Raw genomic sequence first — 22242 nt, 5'->3', positions numbered from 1 at the left:
AACTTTACGAACGCTCTTCCCTCCGCGTAGGGTATCACTGCTGAAGATGAATGCTCCGAAGCACCGCTGGGCGTGCAGAGAGAAAAAAAGGACACCCGCACTTCGCTGGGGTAATGACGGATGCTCCAGCTATCGCTAACACCGGGGCAGCACGGCTTTCGGACGGGGTCTGAGCCAAGAAGACCTCTGCCTTCAGCCAGGTATAACATACATCCGCAGGTCAAAGCGATTATCCGTAAGCTTCAGTTGTGATTTCTGTACGTACTGGTATCATGTGAGAAGGGATGAGAAATGAAAGTACTCAGGACATAATGGCTGAGCTGAACAAATGGAGCTGCACTAGCCACAATTCCTAAGTTTAAAAAAAATAATCATAAATGCTGTGGTGAGCCGTGCTAAAACTGCAGCCGTTTTCTGAGACAAAATTAAACAAAGCAGAGAATCCCCTGCAGAACGCTTTGCTTCTCTCATGTTCGCTTTCACTTCCTCTGGGCATTTTTATCTTTCAAAACCCCTTACTTCTGACTTGAAGCAGATTGCTAGGACAGTTTGGGCAAGATGAGCCCGATCACACGCTCGAGCAGACCAGCGGAAACATCCTCCTAAGGGTGTGGAGGAAAAACCGCTGCTGCTGCTGCTGTCGTCCTCTGGCGGTCACCTGCCTGGTGCGAGGCCACGCTCACGAGCCGGACACAGCGAGGTACCTCGCTAACGAGCCTGACTCCTGACAGTTAATTAACCGTCAGGTAATGATTACCCAGGAAGGATGGGCTGTGCACCTAAGCTTCCGGATGCTCCCGTGACTGTCCCTCCTACCAGAGTCCCAATATCACTCACTCCACCTGCGTTCTTCAGGAAAAGACATCTGAACACATTCGGAGGTTGCTCCGTGTGTCGGGCACGGAGGGGCTGGGGCACCCAAAGGTGCCGGACTGTCCCCTGCCACCGGACTGTCCCCTGCCACCGGACTGTCCCCTGCCACCGCTGGCAGCCCCACCGAGCTGGGTCTGGGGCGGGGGGAACGGCCCCGGATCTGGAAAATGGCTCTGGTGAGCGCAGCCTTGCTGCTACGGGGGAAACTTCCACGTCGCCTCAACAGCATCACAGGTCACAGAAAAGGCAGAAAATTGAAGCTTGGCTCCTGCTGTAACTCCAGTAGCTTCCCCTGATCTAGACACGGGTGCTAATTTGAGTGGTAAGAAAATCCAAAAGGAAGTGAGTAAAGAGGGCGTGAGGCTAAAGACAGAATCGATGGGGAACAACGCAGGTTTTACCAGTGCAAAAGTTTCAGAGTGCTGCAGAAATAGCACCTTCCCCCAAGTCACTGCGACCTCACTGCTGCCAGCACAGAGCTGGGTGCCATCCCACGGGGGGGCTGTCTGGCTGGAACTGCTCCCCAAAGCCCAGGACCCGAGGTGGCAGCCCCCTTCTCTGCAACCCACCTGCACGATGATCTCAAGACTGGCTAGTTTCCACTGGACACAGGGACAATTTTTGACAACGTCACTTACTTTTGCAGAGAAACGTCCCGTAAGTGCCTAACGCAGCAGCCCAGAAACCCCGCTGAGTACCGCGCCTTCACCTCCAGCTTCCACTGCCTCCGACACACTTGCGGCAACTTCTGCACCGAGGCTGGACAGGACAGTTTTGTGCAGATTCCTTCTGCTGCCCAGCAAGCCTCAACAAAACGGGCAGAAAGAGTAAGGCTTTCATGCCTTGCCTGCTGAAATAGGAGGAGGTGCAGCTCGGCGGGCACGCCGCAGCATCCCTTCTCCCTCCCCGCTCTAGCAGCGAAGCCATAACCTAAGGATTATGGACGTTCAGGTTACGTATGGTTGGCTGCGGGAAACGACGGAACTGAGGTCCTCCCGGGGCTGCACGAGGTGCCTGACCCCAGCACGGAGCCGGGGAGCCCAACAGGGCAGGGTGCAATTACGGGGCGCGAGCAGGGAAGCCCAGGGGCACGCACGCGGCTCCCGCGGGGCGGCACGGGGACGGCCGGCGGCACAGTGCCACGGGCACGGCGCCGAGCGGCGGTGGGACTCCCCCTGCGCCGGTCCCTCGGGCAGTGGCGGCGCTGAGATGCTTTCTGCTGCCGGAGCCCTCGGCGGCTCCTCCTGCTCCTCGCCGTGCGGGGCGCGGAGCGCAGCGCCTCCGGTTATTTATGGAGCCTGGTGCAGGCGGTGACTCAGCGCCGTGATTCAACAGATCCTGGCCGAGCGCCCGCGGTGCCGTGGAGCGGGGCACGGCGGCGGGACCCCCCCGTGGCAGCACCGGCACAAGCCCTGCAGCCGGGGATGGTAGGACCACGGCCAGTCCTGAAGGTCCTGAAAGCCTTAAGGGAAGTGCTGCCTGCTGCCAGCTGCGTGTGGCGGCACCCCAGTGTCACACCGCGTGTCCTGGCTCCTTCCATAATCCCTGGGAATCCAGGAGAGCCCAGCGCTGCCCCCTCCCCAGCACAGCCCCACACGCACCCCGCGAAGGAAGGGCTCCACACACACACGCCAGACGTGGCAAAATCTAGGGGATGAATTAATAAAGAGTGCTCGCGGATCCGCTGTGAGCCCCCGCCACGCGCTGTTGCTCTGCTGTCCCATTAACACCTCTGACACACGGAGCTGCCCCGGCAGCGCGACGGCGGCCCAGAGACACGTGCCCAGCCCTGGCTCCTTCCTCTCCTTGCAGCTTTCTCCATCCCCACCTTTGGGCACCTTTTGCTTGAACAGGCTCCTTGTAGCCCTTGATGGCAGCGCTGTAGTTATGTAAAAAAAAAAAAGCCTTAAAAATAAATAACGGTACAGACATGTTTTGGCAGAGTGTGTACAGATAAGGCTACTGAAGAGGAAAGTGGTGGGGAGAAACGAAGCCCAGATCAGAGAGGTGCTGCCAATGGTGCGAAGCCTAGGGCTGAGGAGTGTCCACACATCTTTCTCCCTGCCTGTGATCCCCGAAATCCTGCGCCTACAAGCTTTGTGGGGCACCAAGCGGGGACACACAAGGACGTCAGCCAAGAGCACTATGGGGCCGGTAACCTTAAGGCTTCCCAACAAGCCTGCACAGCCCCACAAAGCGCAGATGGAACAGGGGCAGGCTGAGGTCCCTCTCTCCCAGCTTCAGCAAGTGTCTGTCAGCACCCAAAATCTGGGCTGCTCCCCCAGTATCCTACAACAAACGCTTTCCCAGCCCCTGGTCCAGCAGTCCCTGCTCCCCTACCTACAGCGCCTTCGGGAGGCACAGCAAGGGTATGACCCAGCACCTTCCCCAACAGCCCCCTGCTGCCTTGGCACCGAGCTTACTGCCAGCGGGGACACAGAGATGAAAGCAGATGCGAGGGGTCTGCCTTCCAGCCGCCCTCAGCACCCACACCGCTGGCTGATGGCAGCAGCGCTGGGGGAATTGGCTCGGGGTATGGGATGCCAGGCCAGATGCCTGGATCCATCCCGGCAGCTCCTGGACAGCCTGACCCTCTCCCCTCCCGTCCCCACCACCATCCCAGAGCCCCACAGCTGCTGCTGTGCCCCCAGGCACCGGCAAGAGCAAGGAGAGGCACAGGGGCTGTCCTTCCACCAGCAGCTGCGAGCCGCCCGCTACCTTGCACGCCCCAATAATCAGGGCACAGAACGAGTCCCGGCCACTTGCAGAAAACGGCAGCTGAGGACACGCTGAGCCACCTTGCCTCATACACACCAACCGTCTTTTGTGAGCAGAGAACCAGAAAGGCCAGGAGCTGGCATCGCTGAGCTGCCTTGCTGCAGACCTGGACCAAGGGGGGCTCCCCCAGAGCTCTCCTGTGGCCCCCAGGTCTCCTCCGTGCACACACAGGGGGGCTCCTGCTGGAGCCCTACAGCCCAGGGGCTTGTGTTCATGCCTGCCACGCGTCTGGAGAGCCAGGGACAGATGTTACAGTGTGGTCTGGGCGTACTTCGGACCAACCTGCGGACAACCCCTGGAAGGACCCGTGGGTTACACTCGACAAACTGAGCCCAGCCGAAGTGCGATGGCTTTGCCAGATACTCATTAAAGCCTCTGTACAAGGATGTGGGTTAAGCGACGCAGCCAAACCGTGGACCTCATTTTTCTACTCAAAGCTAAAGAATGTGAATTCGAGAAGAGCCGTCTGAGTGCCGGCACCCCTCAGAGCTGTTTTTACCAGGGAACCACCCCCCAACCCTTCAGCAGGGGGCCTGGGCTCTGCTGCAGCCCACGGGCCGGCACCAGCACCCTGTTTATACACACCCTGTGGAGGAAAGCACCCTGGCACAGCAGCAACCCAGCCTGGTGCAGCAGCTCAGCACCGACCTATCCATCCCAGCCCCGCCTGGAGAGGGGACATGCCCATTATGCTAAACACCGCATCGCAACTGCTCTAATTTAAGCAAGAACCAAAACAGCTCCAGGCAACAGCTGGAATCCAAGGGCTGCCAACGCGGGTGCAGCACCGAGCGCTGCTCCTGGTTCACGGAGCGATTTCACCCAGCAGACGCCAAGCTCCACTTGTTGGGGACTGACGCTCTTGGTCCCTGAGCCCGTGCCCGGGGAAGACGAGACGGAAGAACAAAGGACTTCAGACGGCAGATTACTCAGCCCCTGCCATTTGTCTGCGAGGTCATCTTCGAAACAATCAGACCAGGCAAAGTCACGGCTGCAATATTTGTGTGTCAGCATTTATCTGCTACATTTATCTCCTAAATAATGCCTCCATAAAACCACATACAAAGGGCCCATCAGATTGTCAACAATTGTGTTTGTTTACGAGGCAGCATGGGACGTACTGAGGATAGATACAGAACACGACACTGCCGTCGCTGGCACAAACCAGCAGCATCTTGAAGCTGCAGCAGCAACACCGAGGCACAAAAGAGAGCAGGATCAGGCCCGTGGCAGCAGGCGGGACAGCTGCGGAGAGCCCGCTGGATTCGGCCCTGCCGAATGCACCAGGATGATGCTGGCACCAGGACCCACAGAAGGGGCTGGCCTGAGAAAAATCCTCACTGGAGGATAGGCAACGGGGGCCCAAGAACTCATGTGCGTAGTGTCAACGCTTGGACCCTAGCTGTGCATTTAATATAGCTGGTTTTCTTCGTTTGTCACCCTGGGTAATCAAGCATCACATCCTCTGAGTCACTGGCGATGGCCTCATCCTGCACCCCCACTCCTTTTTCTGTTTGTTTTAAAGGAAATGGCCCCATTTCGTGCTTACAGCTGTGGAAGCATCGGGGGGATCAGGCCTCAGAAGATGTCTTAGTCCCTAAAACCCAGTGATTGCCCCGGTCACAGCGCTGTTCCTGTTCCTGCAGGTGAACCTCCCAGGCTGGCGGGGCTATGGCTGCAGCCACAGGGGGCCCAAAGGAGCAGGGGCTGCGTTCAGAGGCCAAAAGGGACTGATGGACACAGCAGCACTCAGCTTTCACATGGGGATCGCAAACCTTCGAGCTGGGGTCGGCAGCTCTCACAGCTGGGACACCTTTTGGCTCCCAGCAAAGACCTGTCAGCTGGTAACGTGTTTAGAGAAAGTCTGAGAGACATTGACCAGCCCCGCCAGAGCAATGGGAACTAAGGAGGCTCTTCAGGACACTTGGACTCTAAAATTTTGTGTATTCCCACCATTTTCCTCCCTTTTTGTGTGCTCCCTCCCCTCCGGTATTTTCAGACGACATATTGTAAGCACAGTAAGCTTGATCCAAGCCTACTGAAATTCCTGCAAGGAGTATGCCGCTTTTGAAGTTTCTCCCAAGGGTAAGGACAGTTCGAGGGAGTTAAAAGAAAAAAGTAGTTTTGATTTTGCACTTGAAAGATAAGCAAATTTGCTTGCTCACTAGGAAATTCTGAGCAGCTCTCATGGCCCCTCCAAGGTGGGGCGAATCGCCCCTGTCTGCTGAGGCTCTGCACAGCACCAGACCCCGACACCCCCCATCACCCCCCCCATCAGACCCCGACACCCCACATTCACCCCAGCAGGGGGCACGGCCCCAAAAACCTCCTCAGCACCACAAGCATCCAGGGTGGGAGACGGGGCCAAGAGCTACAGGCCTCATGCACCCCCGAACAGCACGGCTCAGACTGACTCTGCCGAAAATCACTGAAAAGACACAGACACAACATCCGGATGAAACCCTGCCAAGTGACCCTGGAAGACCAAAGAGGTTCTGTCGGGGCTGTTGCTACAGATAGTAAAAATAAACACATTAATAAGTAAGTATTTTCGCGTACCCTGGAAACACTCCTGATCGATATGCGGCTTGCTGCCGGAGGTTTTTTCCTTCCAAGCAGCAGAATCTCATGACAAAGGAAAGCACGTCTCATTTATGAACTTAGCTATAAATACTTTTGCTAACTGCCATTTAGGAATTTCATTTCCTGCTTGAGCAAGTCCTGTTGAAAGAGGCAATTACCAAATTTGTTTCTAGTTATAGAAATAGATGTTTGTTGCTGCCCACATCTGTTTCGACAGACAAATTGCCAGTCACGGACGCTCGGAGGAGAGCAAACACTGCATCCAGGGAGGGCTTCGCCACCTCTGCAGAAAGCTCACAGCAATTAGAGGGTCGGGTCCTGACTGCCGGAGCCCTGTCGCTGGATGTAACAGGAGCTGCAGCCACTCACAGGGCCTGCACCCCGAGAGCCCCCAGCGCACGCGGTGCCCGCGGCCTGCTCCGGCCTGCGGCAGGGGAGACCCCGAGGGCGCTGATTTCACCAGCCGCCAGGCGGATCGAACCGGGGCAGCCCTAATTCTGCACGCCAGGAAGGTGCAGCACGCCACAGCGATGTTACAGAAACAAACACCGCAGCGAGGTGTCGCAGGCCCTGCCTGGGATGCCCCATCCCAAACCAGCCACCACGGGGATGCCGAGGCTGGTGGCTGCCACCCGAATCGGGCACCGCCTGGGCAGGGACCACAGCCTCGTACCGCTGGGTGCTGCCGGTAACGGGGCCTTCCCTCCACACACCCCACCGGCCATCCTCGGGGAAGTTTCCCTTCCCACTCGTACAGCTACCCATGAACCCAGTGCATCCCGTGGCCCCGTGGCAACCAGCACCGGGGCACGGGCACCTGCAGAAGACACAGGTCAGGCAGCAGCACCGGGCAGCGTGCTAATGTGGCTACTGTGTTGGCTGACCCAGGCCTCAAGGCAGTGGAGGCAAGGCCCCCTGCAGCCTCCCATGCCGTTCCTCACCCTCCCCGTGCTGCTTCTCATCCTCCTCCCCATGGCACCCAGCCTGCGGCACGGCCCGGGAGCAGACGGGTGTTGAAATGCAGACGGGACGAGCTGGCCAGAGCCACGCTGGGCTGTAATCGAAACCGGATTTCCTCAGCTCTGCCCAGGGCCTTATCAGCGGGACACGTCTCCTTTCTGTACCTCTTTTTAAGTGCCGTTATCTTCTACGTAGCTCTGCAGCTTTCGCTTGCAAGAGAAGTGACATTTCACGAGGCCAGTTATTTCCAAGAAACAAATGCAATCTGAAGTCATAGACAATCAGGCACTGCAGATAAAAATGCAAATTGCACCCAAGTGCCCCCACAGACGCACTGCGTTTGGTCACTGCAATGTTCAAGTTCAGTTCTTGAACTGGTCTGAATGCCACCCCAGTACCCAGGAGGGAATGTATGTATGTACTCTCATGCAGGTATGTGGAAAAAAATATATATATATATATTTATGTATACATATGCCGGGGCAAATGGGGGAGGTGAGAAAAACCACCCTGGGTCTGATTAAATTAAAAGGTAATGAACTTCCACCTTGATTGCAGCAACAGCCCTAGAAAGCTTTGAAATCACTTCAGCAGTAGGTATGCTGAAGGTCCACATTTTGTGGCGGTGGGTTACATTCGTGAGTCTTGAAGCAGACACAGAAAAGGCAGCTCTTCTCCCAGGTAAGCCCCAACAGTGCTGAACGGGGCCAGTTTCTGGGGCCAAGACCTGGGCTGGCGCTCCTCTTACCGCCTGGGCGGGACGAGGTGCCGCATCCCCATCCCCGTCCCGATCCCCATCCCCGTCCCCATCCCATCTGCGCCCCTCCATTGTCCCCCACCCCGTGCCGGGACCTTTCCCATGCGGCGCAGCCACCAGAAGGCAGATTGATGACACGGGGCCACGGCGGAAAATTTACGGCCGCCCAGCGAGGTCAGCGCCAACAAAGGGTTTTCGGGGAGGCCGGCGGGACGAGGCCACGGGGGCGAGGAGCCCCTCGGCTCGCCCGTCCCCCCGCGCCCCTCGCTCTGCGCCGAGGGGATGTCTCGTTTGGCTTTTCAGTAGCCGCTGCGGGCGACCGCCACCTGCCCACGGGGACAGGGATGGGGACAGGGACGGCGGCGCAGCAGCTGCCCTCGCGCCGGGGCGGAGGAAGACTTTGGGAGGCCGGGGGAAGAAGAGCACAGAGGGGAGGATTATCCAGCAACACAGCTTGTCCCCTTTTCACTGCGTTTAACAATAAAGCAGTAGCTATAGCAACGGGGTTAATTAATGCACCCGATTTGCATAACTAAAACTCGGAACCCATTCAAACCTTGCTGATATTTTCATTCTTAAACCTGGCCGGGCTCTCATGGCGCGGGGGAACACAAACAAACAGGCAGCCCCATGTGCGCGGGTACCCGCACAGATCCACGCAGGTACAGCCGGGGATCCGCACCAAAGGACCGGCACGCAACCCCACCGCCACACCGCCGGGACTGACTGCAAGGGGTCTGCTCCACGTACCTTCATTCCCCCCGAAAGCATTAGCACCTGCAAATAAACACCCTGAAAAGCACGGAAAAAGGGGGACGGAAGCGTCCTTCGAAAAATTAACCAGAGAAGAAGTGATTTTTTCAGAGATGGAGGGAGTAAAACGCATTCCAGGACAGAGGGGGTATGGAGATAGGCAATGTAAAGGTTTCAGACTATCGTATAACCAGAGGGGGAAATGTCTTCTCACCACAAACATGCATCTGCATGATGTCTAGACAGTCATAAAAAGGGCAATTAAAGTACTGCAGGCTGCAGTAAGCTAATGTCTCCTCTCCCAGTCTAAACAGTTGAAACATACGGCACTAACTTTGAAAAAAATATATATAGGCAGAGAGAGAAAGACAAGTTTGTAAAGAAAAATGTTTTGAAATACCGTTTTAAATAAGCCAGTAAATTAATTCAACCTTGTCAAATCTTTGCCTTATAACGTATCAAATATTCCGCCTGCGTCCTGTCTAGACTGCGATAACAAAGGGCATTTAAAGCCCTGCAAGATGCGCTGACAGAGTAGCCATTTAAAGATGCAGTATTGCTTTCTCCATCTAAAACGATTTGTCAGATGGAGTTAAAACGAAAATGATAAGTAATCACTTTGGTTCGCAACCATTTAAAAAGAAAGAAAGAAAGAAAAACAACAAAAAACCTCCATAGCTTGTAGATCTAAATCCCACTAAAATCATTCCGATGTACCATTCCAGCAGCATTGTTTGGCATTTGCTTATTTTTTTTTATTGTTACTCTGAGACATCGCTATCTTTGTGGCCACATGCATTTCTACAGAGGAGTGGTTAAGTTTTAAAAAGCTAGCTTCGAGCATTAATTGCTACAAAATAAGGATTTGTGGAGAGACGCTATTAAAACTCAAAGGGTTAACGCTGAAAAGGACTTTTTATTTTTTTATTTACTTGAAAGCAGAAGGGTGAAACTGTCTCACATAGCAAACTGGCCAGTCTCCATCACTGCCGATTCAGCCTGGGCAGGCGCTGTCCTCAGGACAGCGACCCAGCAAGAAAAGTCGCTGCAAACGATGGGGGTGCACGCAGCATTCCTACTTTTTCCTGACAAAGGACAGCTTTCTGTAAAAAAAAACAAAAGCAGATACAACCCTGTCTAACCCAAGAAACTCTCCTCCCTTGCTGAGCTTTATCAGCTGTCGCAGATCTCAGAGGATATATGCAAAATACGGCTCAGCAGCCCCAACCAAGGCTGCCCACGGCGGATCGGCGAGCAGCGAGCGTGCTTGTGGGGCTGCGGCCAGGTCACCTCTGCTACGGGGGGCTGGGGCCCCATGGCTCTGCTTGGCTGTGCCACAGGTCGAGCCAAACCCACGGGCAGGATAAGAGGTGTGGGGGGCACGGCCAGCCCCCGCTGCACCCACACCCCACTGATGTTCCCTTGGGGCAGGGGCAGCAGCACCACAAGGTCAGCAGCGGGTTGATTGCAGCGTCCCTCAGCTCCTCGCCCTACTGCATCCCACCGCCACCTCGCTGCGCCTCCCTCTGCCTCCCCACCCTTGTTTCTTAATTATTATTTTAATAAGACTGTTTCCAACTTCACTTGCTCATTCCGCAATAGCCCAAGGGCTACAACTGTTCATTAGGCAGAATTTCTCTTTTAATTGCACTGACACAGATGTGTAGGTTATCTGGAAGAAATTACTAAAATGAGCAGTAAAGAACGGGGCTGGATGCTTTCCTCCCCTTACGGAGGGTTTAATTTAGCACCGTTTCACCCCACACAGACAGGATCCCTCATCCCATCGCAGGTGCCACGGACATCTTCCTGGGGCACGTGCCATCCAGCACCCCGCATGCCTTGTGGCCAACAGACCAGACTTCAGGAAGCCTTTTTAAAGGTTTTTAGCAGAGCTCAAGTCCTATCAGGAGTCGCCCAGCCGTGCCCATGCCGTGTATTCCCCGGCAGGGTGAAGCCTGAGGCCATGGAGACACCTTGCTCTGCGCACTACTGTGGGATTTCTGCCAGGGTTGCCTCCAGGGGCTGCAGACCTGGTGCAGGATCCGACCCCACGGGTCTCTCCGGCGGGTCACTCTCCAGTGAGTGCCCGCAACTTAATTTTTTGTTTACTATTATTGCTTTTGACTCCTCAGCAAGACATGGGAACACCAAGCCCAGCAGGGACAGGGCAACGCCACTGGTTCTGAGCCACGCTCTGCAAGCCCCGTGCCACCAGCTTCGTCCCCTCCCTCCACGCTCAGGGCACCGGGATCAGGTAGGAGCCAGCCAGGCTCGCCGGGATCCCAGGGGCCCTCTGCACAGCAGCACATCCCCAGGCACGGACCTGCTCCGCGTAAACCCCATCGCTTCTGCTTAGCAGCACTCGGGCTGCGAACCGGCCCCGGCGCTGCAGCTGTCAGATCAGCCACGGGGCGTGCACGAGCTGCCTCTGCAATTCCTGCTGGCAAGAGCCAGACACATCGCAGCCTTGGATTCACTGAGAAATAGCTGCCAGGGTTATTCCTATTTAAAACCTCTATTTGAGTTTCATACGCTCGCTCTTCACACAATGCACACGCACATACACACGGGATGCAGGAGAGCGCCAGATCCAGACGCATTTCACTTCACCGACAGCACTGCCTAATCAGGATTTCAGGTTTTGGCTCTCGGTTAGTATTTAATAGATTTTAATTCAATAATAAAAAGTATGAGCCTGCCAATTTTTTTGTTATGTCTTCTTGTCAGGAAAAGAAAAAAAGAGAAACTGCAAGAACCTTGCTACCAACTTGTGCACGTAGCAGGCCCCTCTCCTGCACTGCAGCACCAGGAGCACGCGGCCAGGACAAGGGGGACACAAACACACGGCAAGGGCTTGGGTCCCATCTCCAAATATAGCTAAAAGCTACACGAAGAACGTTCTCCTTCAGCAAAACTCATCTTGGATTTAAAGCTGGGGAGTGCAGTGATGGGGGGGATCACAATTGCTTCACGTCAAGTCTTCATTAAGGAAAAAAAATCTTCCCTTGGTTGCGAGGGGACTTATTTGCTTTGCGTCTACCGAAACCCTTTAAAATTGCACTATTCTATTTCAACAAAACCCCGAGACTGAAGCATCTCATGTGCTAAAATTCAAGAGACAGAAGCCCATCAGTTCCATCCGTTATTTCTAAGTGCTTTGCTCAGGCCTGACTTGGTTTTGTGTCTTGGTCCTAGATGCTTTTTGGCAGTTTGCTCTAGACTTCCTGGCATGGGCTAAAAGGTTTTTATTTAGCTGGTGTCAGCTGAGCATCTGTGCCTGCGAGAGCTGGAGTGGGGGTGATCCCGACTGCATTTCAAAAGCACATTTCTTTCCGGGCGCTGCCTGGGCGACTTTAAATCCGCACACATTGGGGTCGCGGGGTAACTCCCCACAGGGCGTCCCCACCCCAGCCGAGCATCCCTGCCCCGCAGCGGGGCGCACCCTGGCCGTGCCCCTTCCCAACACACGGCCGGGGAAGCATCCTGAGCCCGTCCTGCACGGTGGTGGTGCAGGATGGAAGAGGGAGGCGCGAGGTGCCAGCCCAAACCCCTGCCCATGGCTTGGCAGCAGCTCCGGGACAGGGCCCAGTGGGAACGTCCAACCTGCGGGATTTCACAGTGCAAACCCCACTGGGATGCCCTCTGCCTCCGGGCATCACCTCGTCTAAATGCAACCACCCCGGCTCCTCGGTCCAGCGCAGGCTGCCGACAGAGAGGGCAAGCAGCGCAGTGTCTTCCACGAAGCCTTCGCATTCTGCTTTCGCTGTTCATCGCCGTGAAAGGGGCTGAGCCAAAATGCTCCCTATCCGCCAAGCCGAGGGAGCAGTCAGCAGTCAGGAAGGCTGAACCCCAGACCCAGCTCTGACACATCCCTCGTGCGACCCCGGGCAGCCGATCTGCTTCTCCACATCGGAGGTCCCCTCGTGTAAAAATACTCAGCGAGATGTCGTGCCACGCAAATACCCCAAATAAGTGCTAGAGCTAATGGCAAGTTACTGCCAGAGAACTGCAGGAAGGGAAAACAAAAGACCTATTAAAAGCCCTCCCTCGTCTCTGCCAGAAAGAAAACACTATTACCGAGTGCTTAGAGCCGTGCATTAGAAGAGACCAGACGGAGGCTCAGACGTGCCCGGTGCTGCATGGAGGGGAACCCGACCCGGCCTCCCCGGAGAGGCCCCGGTGCCACGGGCTGCAGCAGGCACCCAGAGCCCACCGGGCAGGGGGGGCTGATCCTGCACAGAAAGTGCTGCAAGATGTGCCACAGCACCCCGGGCACCGCAGCACCTCCTGGCTCAGGATGCTCAGCACGGGACTGGCAAACACCGGGGACAAGTGGGACAAGTGGTAGCCACATCATCTGGTCACAGGGCCCACAGCTCCCATGCTGGTCCTGCAGGGGTGACCAGCAGCACAGGGACCGGCCAAGCAAACCTCCCCCAGCAGCTCAGACTGGTTGTGGAGCTGTTACAAGCCCACCCGCTCCCAATGCGAGGTGAAACAACAGCTGGAGTCGAACCTGATGAATTCGGAGCGAGGGGGGAGTCTGGTTGCTCCTGCAGCCAGCTGGCACCAATCCTTCACCCAACGCACTTTAAAGAGGGCCTGACCTTCTTCTCCCCACCACTCCCTACCCCATCTCCAAAACTCCATCCCTCCAGCAGCAACGGAGCCAGGACACCCCGGGGCACCCCGAGCCACCCCGCAGCCGTCGCCAGGTCAGCACCCAGCGCGCCCTCGGGGCCCGGCACCTGCCAGCCGGCCGCCTGCGGAGTATTTTTGGTACGCATGCACAGGAAGACTGTCAGGTCCTACAGCGAGGCTTTATCAGCGGCACGCAGCTATGGAAACAAACCCTTTTAGACTAATATAACAAAATACCCAAACTGACAACAGCGCCACAAAGGACGGTGCAGCTGGGCATTTCAGCAGGGAGCGCTGCAGGGGAGCAGCGCCCAGCCTTTGGGATCAGGTGAGGTCTGAGTGCTGGACGGGTTTTACCCAAACCGCTAAGAAATCAACAGGCAAGGCATTCGCACCGAGTTACACTTTTTATGGAAGGCCTCCACCTCACCCTTTTACTTTGAAGTGCATCTCCTCCTAAATCAGGCGAGCAGCTCTTCAGCGAGAGCATCTCCTCCCTTCCCTCTGCGCCCCTGCCCCGAGGCCAGCACCCAGGAGAAGCAGGAGGGCAGGCACCGAGGCCCCACAGGGTTCACTGTGCCCCCCTGTGCCCCCCGGGGCTCTCCTGGCTGTCCCTCACAGATGCAGAGGCTCTGCAGAATCACAGAATCATTGAGGTCGGACAAGCCCTCCAATATCATCTGGTCCAACCGTCCCCCTGCCACCAGTATCACCACTGAACCATGTCCCTAAGCACCACAAACCGGGCCCCTCCTGGTAGTAGGGATTCATGTCTGATTTACACAACTTAGAGCCTGGCATCCATGCTGGAGACATCCAGCAGTCACCAGGAAGAAGGGGGAAAGCGGAATAGTTTAAAGACTAGAGGAAAAAAAAAAAAAGGCCCAGTGAAAGCTCGTCCCCCTCGGGTCGGTCTGGGGAGCAGCGGTGCTCAGGATCTGCTTGGACCCCATGTAAGAGGGACTTAGCCCTGCAACCGTGGAGGCTCGGGCAGGGGTCCCCCGTGGTGCCAGCCTTGTCTGATGCTGCCACCACCCAGCCCATGCTGGGCTGTGCCCCGGGTCCTGCGCCCCCATCCCACCTCTCCGCTGGCTTTCCCTGCGGGGACACCCCGAGCTCCCCCCGAGCCACGGCTCCTGGTCCCGGCCGGGCACGCTGCAGCTGCAGACAAGGACCCAGACAACAAAGGCGAGGCAGAAAGCCATCTGATAGCGGGAGCCGAGCCGTGCAGACGGCAGCGTTTCAAAGCCCACAGAGGTTTCCCCCGCCTCTGCGCAGGCACCGAGGTCTGAAAACGCAGCTCCTCGCTGGGCCGCACAATGAAGCTGGCAGCAAGGTTACTGAAATGTCCCGCACCCCACTGCAAATAATATCCATCTGGTAGGAATAAAAACCTCCTAAGTGTGTGACAAAAGAGACTGGAGACTGTAGGGAATGACTCGACCCAAAAGAAAAACATAATAATGTATTTTTGCTATTTATATTCTAAGAGAACTGCGTGCTCGCACTTGCATCTTTGCCTCCCTCCCCACGGCACAAACACGCACACAGCGTGGGACAGGGAAGGCCGGGTAAATCGGGAAGAGCAGCGGGGCCAGAAGAGCTCCCTGCTCACATGCCTTCCCAAATCACAGGGCAAGGCGACGGTGCAAGTTGTACAGCCATCACGCAACCGCGACCACCTCCTGCAAGGTAACAACACGAGAGACACTGGAGCTCTGACAAGAAGCAACGAATACCCCCAGGCCTGCCGTTCGAGGCGTCACCACGAGATGCGGCACGTCCTGCTCCCCGGCGTGCCCCAGCCAGGTGCAGCGCTGCCACCACGACGCTCCTCGCGCCACGGTGGCATTCTGCAGCCTTCGTGCACTAGCAAAGACCGTCCTGCTGCACAACCAAATTGTGCCGTCAGGCTTTAAGAACCACAGCTGAAATAATAATTCTTTTTTGTCTCATTTTAGATTATGACTTTTGCTGATAAATGCTTGATAAAAGCCTAATGAATGCTCTGTAGGTATTACGAGCACGTTAAAGATCTAAGTGTGGTTATAAGCCAAGGTCATAAACTCTATTGACTTCCTAGGCTCTATAACAATTGATTAGCTGTTTTTAAAATCATTTATTCAGCACTTGTTAACACTTTATTTAGTCATTTCTTCTCTAGCAGGCTTGGCATACCACATCTGGGCAACGATGCCTTACTTTTGAGGTACTCAAAAACTCAAAACTCAAATCTAAATTGGGAGAGAGACCCATAAATGCAGCGATGATGTCTTGTAATACAGCAAAGGCTCTTTTGCAAACTGATTCAGCTGAAACCCCAGGCTGGTTCAGCCGGGCTCCTGAGGCCTCCATTTGTCCGCCCTGAACACAGGCAGCCCCTTCCACCCTCAGCGAGAGTCTTGAAAAAAGTCAGGTCGTCGATCTAATTTCACAGATACGCAGAAGCTTTTTCCTCTCTGTAAAGCTGGTCACTAGCGTACCTGAGCAATGACAAACGGAACAAAACTCTTGCTTCAAAAGACACACAGACCCTGGAGATGTCTCTAAATTAAGCAGCAGCCTCAGGACACTTGGAAGCAAGCAGAAAGCTCCCGTCCCTGCGGGAGCCACCACGCCGGGGGCTGGCTCGCGTAAGGTCCCCCTGCAGCCAACCACGGTGGCCCCAGGGACACCTGCAGCCACCACAGCCCCCAGGAGCTCCAAGCCCGACACGAGCCGCCCCATCCCGCTCTCAGTACCCACCCCACTCTCTTTTTCCACCCCAGCAGGTGCTGGCCAAGCTCCCGACTGTGCCAGCGCACGGGGCCCTCCTGGGACCGCTCTCCCCCAGCGCTGCCAGCCGACTCTCCCGACGAATCGCTGAAACCCTACAAAGGCCCACAAAGTGCTCAGGGTCGCTCAGCCCACCCCAGAGACCTCCCCGCCACGTCCAGCAGCACCGGAGCTCCTGTCCCTGGTGTGGTCTCTGCCAGGAGCCATCCGAGCCGTGGGGTGAAGGCCCCCGGCCGAGCCCTGCACAAACTCTAGCAGAGACACCAGAGGCATTTTACATGAGGCACAACGCAGCAAAAAGTTAGGAAAAAAAAGACAATCCCTTACTTCTCTCCGGGCTGTCGGTTAGCAGCGCCTCAGCGTTCGCAGACATGATGTGACCACGGGCACGAGTCCCTGCGGACACCCAGCAAAAGCCGAAGGCTCAGGAGCGCCCGCGGGACGCCGGCCGCTACGCCATCCCGCAGGGGATTTCTGCGGGGAGCACCTGCACACGTAGCCTTTTTATGGAGCCCATAAGGACCGTCTGTCGCTGATAACGGCACTAATTAGTACCTGCCACAGTCGGATTCTGAAGTCCTACCGGCCTATCAAAGAGACCTTTAACCTGGGAGCATGCTGGCAGCGCCGCGGCTGCCCCGGCTCGCAGGCCGCAGCACGGGCCTGGAGGGGTTGAGGAGGTGGCAGAAACCCGTCAGTGCTCCCTGCGGGGCTGGAGACGGGATCTTCCGCGCAGCCGAGAGGGCAGACACAAGCAACTTTCTCACCCCAGGAAAAGATGAAGGGTCAGCAAGTGGCTGTAAATTACTGCAGCAGCTAAGCAGCTCGGGACCCGCAGGCCCGGCCAGCTCGCTGCTTTTTAGTCATGCTGAGTTAGAGGAAGGAGCTCGGAGGTATCGTAAATCGATTCTCTGTGCTCAGGAGGCAGGAAAATGTTGCTGTGCCAAGGCAAGGGGTCGCCTGCGTTGGTATGGACAGGGCAATGAGCAGCTGACGGATCCGGTGTGTGGGCACACACCTGAGCTGGAAGCGGCACCGGCATTTATCGGGATGGGAAGGAAAGGAAAGGGATTCTCCCGAGCCCAACGCTGCCTCGTGGTAATAAGCCGTGACCTCCTCCTGCTCCTCGCTGTGTGTGCAGCCAGCAGGGTCAGGACCGGCCGTTCCCCGGTGAGGGAAGGGCAGGAGGCAGCAGGAGGTAGCAGCCAGCCCCTGCCCCTCGCAGGGCGATGCTCACGGCAAGGACAAGCTGGAGCCGAGGCGACGCTGGAGCCCAGCGTGTGGTGTTACCGCCCGGGGCGTTTTGGCAACATGGGAGCAGCGAGCCTGGACTCTCCAAAGTCAGGCGGGATTTTAGGAAGCCGCTCCCTGCCTCCCTCTGGACTTGCCTGCCTCTCGTGTGCTCACAGTTGGCCGTTCGTTTCCCCCATGCGTTTTGCCAACTTTTGAAACGCAAATCAAACTCTGAAGGAGCAAGGTTTAAAGTCAGTGCTTTGACCCTGACCTGAGCCAGCGCCGGCTCTCCTCCTTTCCTCCATTCACACATAACCTTTGTTTTCTTTATCAAATGCAATCATCAGCTGAGGAGCAGGGCAGAGTGCCCGCAGCCCTCCTGTGGCCGCAACCCCAGCACTTGGGCTGGCTGGACCAGCACCTGCCTGCGGCTTTGTCTGACCCCAGTTGTGCAACTGACCTGGCTGCCGGCACAACGAAGATGTTCTTGGTCAAACAAGCGACGACACGAAGCACGGAACGGAGCAAGCCACGTTTGTCCCGCTATGCCTCTGTGCAACACTTGCCGGAAAACGATTTTTGGTTGCATTCGCAAAAAGATTCCCAAAAGCGGGCAAAAGCACCGCGGGCGCTGACGTGGCGAGGCTTGGCTGCAGGAGCCAGCCCCGTGCCAGCAGTGGGGCCATCGGGGTGCCACTGACACGGGTGCCGCCAAGCTGGCTGAAAGCAGAAGCGCCCGTGGTGCCGAGCGGTGGGGTCTGCGCGGGGCTGCGCACGCGGCGCTTCCTGCAGAGCACAGCAGCAAGGTGGGAAGGGGACGGCAAAGCCCTGAAGCAGCGAGGGCAAAGACCCCAGAGGAGCACTCGGGCCACCCTCAGGCTTTGCTTCTCATCGCCACTCGCAACTTCACTGCATGGACCGTGGGCAACGCGCTCCCGAGCGTGCAAGGCTTTGCTGGCCACCGCCTCTGCAACGCCGGACAGCCAGCAGCAGCTCGTAACCGCACCAGCGCCCAGCCAAGATATGCTCCCCCGTCGGCAGATGGGATTTATTGCGGATGATTCGGCCTGGAATAAAAACATCAGCCCCACCTCTCGCAGCGTATTTACTGAAAGCCACTAAACATTAAACAGAGGCAAAAAGTGTACACCAGCAACATCTGGAATTTATCCCTTCCTGCCTCTGCAAAAAAATAGATAAATCATGCCCTATTCTTTTTGAGAAAGAAAAGTGATTATATAGAATTACAATGCTGGAAGAAGATAGAGAAGAGCAGAGATTTTCTTTGAAATGCTGTTTGGGCAGTTAAAAAGGGATAGTTCCAAAGAAGAAACAAATCACATCTCAGCTTCTTCCACCCTCTCTCAGTGCCAGGCTTTCCTCCCATGTGCTGGCTAAGACACTCCTAGGAAAGCAAACGAGTTTTCCTCCTTGCAAGACCTTTAGTAAGCTCAAAAGAAAACCAACTCTAAGTCCTAACCGGCTGAAGATACCTCCAAGAAATGATCATTCCTCCAATTCCTGCCAGGAAGATTCAGAGGAGCCTTGCTGCCTGCGGAGAGGAGCTACCTGGGGACCAGCTGGCCACGAGAGGAAGGGCCAGTTGTTACCCAAGAGAGCCGACGCTCTGTCTCTCCCAACGGAAGAACGGAAAGGCTTCACATATAGAAAGAGGAAAGGCTAGCTGGACTGCTGTAAGGATGCAGGGTCAAAACACGACACCCTTCACTTCCTCGGGCTCCCAGTCCCAGAGCAGCTGGGTGACAGCTCTGGGGCAAACAAAGCCACCGCTCTCCTCCAAGCCCACAGAAGTGCCTACAGCCGTGAAATTATCCAGCTTTAACTAGCTGCATTGATCGGGCTGGAAAACAATGCTGCGGTTCTTGGCATGCTCGCAGTCAGGAGGGCACAGCTGCAGGAACAACCCGTTTCTCACCTGCTCGCCCTTACAGCCCTAAAAATGACACCCTGTGTCCCTGCCAGCCCCGGTGCTGCGGGACGAGCCTGAGGGGCAAACACGGGCGAGGTGGAACCGATGCTCCAGCCACCTTCCAAACAAAACAGTGCCTCAGCAAACGACAGATAAATCTGATTTAGCAAACCAGGGCAAGGCTGTTCCTACAGCCAGTCCCATGGTGTGGCTCCTCAGCCCCCCCGTGGCCCCATCCCCTGAGCAGACTGGATGTAGGATTTCATCGGGACACTGAAGTCAGAGGCCGTAAAATCGCTGCGCAGAAAAACAATTACACCTATTTTTGTAACAGCCAATTTAAGCTTGTATTTAGGTCCCCTCGCATACCCCTGCATTACATAAAGCATTCCTTCCACTTGAAATGTGGATTTTTAAAGGTCGCTTTGCTTAATTTAATAGAGCCTGAACGTGGGTCTGCGAATCTCTGGAAGCATAACCAAGGAAGACACGTGGCTGCGAGATACAGCGTGATCCCGCCGAGAGCAGTCAGCGGACGGGAAGGGATGAAAAGCACCTCCCGAGCTGTGAACCTGCTGAGCCTGGAGTGCACTTGGGCTGAAGAGCAGCAAAACCCTGCGGTCAAGTCAAAAGGGATATCCCTGAATACCCGCACGGGGCTGTAAGCCTGGTGTGAGCCTTCCCCTGCTGCCCAGCCACACCAGCTGGGCTGAGCCCTCGCAGCCATGCTGCCCCCCAGTCTGAAAGGGCTACTTTCTGAACTTAAGTTATATAAATGCAGCCATCTTTGTTTGTTTAAAAAAAAAAAAAAAGCTGCACTAATAAAAAGCAGAGAGCAAATCTTTTAAATTGAGACTGTCCATCACGTTTATCATTCCTTACTGTTCAGGCCCGGGTGGCAAGTCAATGGACGCCGAGAAGTATTTACCGAGAAAACCCAAGAGGATGCAGAGGATTACGAGCCACCAGCAGACCCAGGAGGTGCAGAACCCCGTGGGCTGTCCCGCACAGCACCCAGCGCGCAGACCTGCACCAGACCCAGCCTCGCTCCTCAGGCAGCCTCTGGGCCATCCGCAGGGCAGCCTCCGCTTGCCTTCGCTGCGCGAGCTGAGAAAGGAGCGATCGATGTACGCTGCCACGAGTAAGCCATGCTAGAGAAACACAAAACGCTCATGGCACCACAAGCCAACGACTGGTATCATTAAGCTGTTACGTGTGTGTATGTGAGCATGCTGGAGTGGAAGACACTCTGTGGAAAATGCATCCTCAAATGGAAAAATGCATCTGCAAATTCAAGCAAATTCCCGTTACACTAATATAGCCATAACAACAGAAGAGAGACTCCTGTTTATTATATGGAAAATTATCACAACTTAATATTATTTTACTCCACATTGTGTGAAGCAAGTGTCCATAAATCACGTTGCTCCTTAAGGGTCCTAACGGTAGCACCTAACAGGCCAAAGCACCTTCAGAGCTCAGTACCAACGAGCCTGACCTGCACACAACGGGACCAGGTCATTGAAGCCAGGAGACCACAATACCAGCAGTGGTGGAAAGGGCAGAAAATCATGGGCAGAGCTGGAACTGCTCCTCTAGGAAAGCAGCGTGACATCCCCTGGCAGGGACACAGGGCTCCCGCAGCCCGGGCCAGCTGGGGACACCAACGGCACCAAGAACAAGACTGACACCAGAGCACTGAGCTCTGATTCCCCACCAAGGCCCTAGCAGCAAGCCGGTGTCCTCGAGCTGGCAGCTCCACGACCGGCAGCACCGCAGGCAGGGCAGCACGGGTGAGGTGTGCGAGGCTGGGGGCACAGCATCACTTCTGGGGCATTTTGTGTTGTTACTAGCATGAAGCGCAACGATCAGAGCGCTCAACGGGAACGCTACGGGGGGACTCTCTCTCCCAGCCTGCCCACACACAGCCCCACGGGCACACAGATTTCCCAGGACTCGTCCAGGGCAGCGCTGCGGGTGGATGGATGGAGGCGGCGAGTGGCTTCAGAGGGACGGTGGTGGGGAGCGGGGCTTGGGAACGCTGGTCTCAGTGCTCAGCGCTTAGATGTCTTCAGGAACTCATCCAAATGGCACCGCTCCCTTCCCACTTGCCCTGCAGGTAAAGCTAGCATGCGGCTTACACAATCTGTTGACTTAAATAAAGCAAGGGCAGGAGGAGAAAGGCGTTCAGCCATCAGAAGAGGCTCGTCAGTCCTGTGGGCAGCAGTCGGGGTCACTTCCCTCTCCGAAGCACACCACGCACGTCCGTGTCCCGGTCCCCTCTGTGAGCGCATGCTGCAAACGTGCAGCAGGATGGTCAAAGCCTTCCCAGCTTCAGCCAAAGGACAACAAAGTCCCATTGCCAAATTCTTCCACCTTTTTGGCCAGCACCAATGCTTAAATTCAACGTACAGAAATCTAAGTCCAGGAGCTCTGTGCTTGGAGTCCTCCAGACACCAGCGGCACCTGAGCATGGCAGGGCCTGGGGGCTCGGGGCCACATCCACGGCCAGATCGTGCAGCGCTCGCTGCGCTCCACTCGCCTCCACAGCCACGAGAGGTTTCTGAAGCACCACGAGCTCTGCAAGCACAAGGTCTGGTAGGGTACACTCCTCTCAGGTGCAAAGCCCCCGTGCGCCGTGCAGGTCTCAGCCAACTCAGGCACCCAAGTGCATGGCACGAGCAAATGCTGCCTAACCCAAACCGAAACACCCAAACCTGAACAAAGCGATTCTGAAGCGGGTGCAGCCAGAACTGCTTTTGTTATCAGAGTTACAGAGGGGAAAATTCATTCTCACACTTAGTAAAATGGCACAGAGGTAGAAGAAAGCCACCTCGTAAGACGCAGGTCTGCTTCCCTCCGAGATTCAGAAGCACCGAGGATGCATTTGGGAGGAGAGACAGCCCACCTGGCCACCACCGTCCCCACTGAGACATCGTGCAGCCATTCTGCATGA

General features: G+C 56.0%; 1 protein-coding gene across 3 annotated transcripts in view; it reads right to left on the bottom strand.

Annotated features, from left to right (window-relative positions):
- Positions 1-22242, bottom strand: part of PMEPA1 (prostate transmembrane protein, androgen induced 1) — a 45285-nt gene that overhangs the window by 14987 nt on the left and 8056 nt on the right. The window contains exon 1 of one of the 3 annotated variants that reach the window (XM_013190776.3): positions 4237-5902. The exons of the other annotated variants lie outside the window; for them this stretch is intronic. The gene's annotated coding sequence lies outside the window, so the exon portion shown is untranslated. Of the gene's footprint in view, positions 1-4236; positions 5903-22242 lie in introns of those variants that run through there. 3 annotated transcript variants of the gene reach the window in all.

Source organism: Anser cygnoides, chromosome 16 (assembly GCF_040182565.1).
Source record: "Anser cygnoides isolate HZ-2024a breed goose chromosome 16, Taihu_goose_T2T_genome, whole genome shotgun sequence".
In the NCBI taxonomy this organism is placed as follows: Eukaryota; Metazoa; Chordata; class Aves; order Anseriformes; family Anatidae; genus Anser; species Anser cygnoides.
This window is presented reverse-complemented; position numbering and strand designations above follow the sequence as displayed.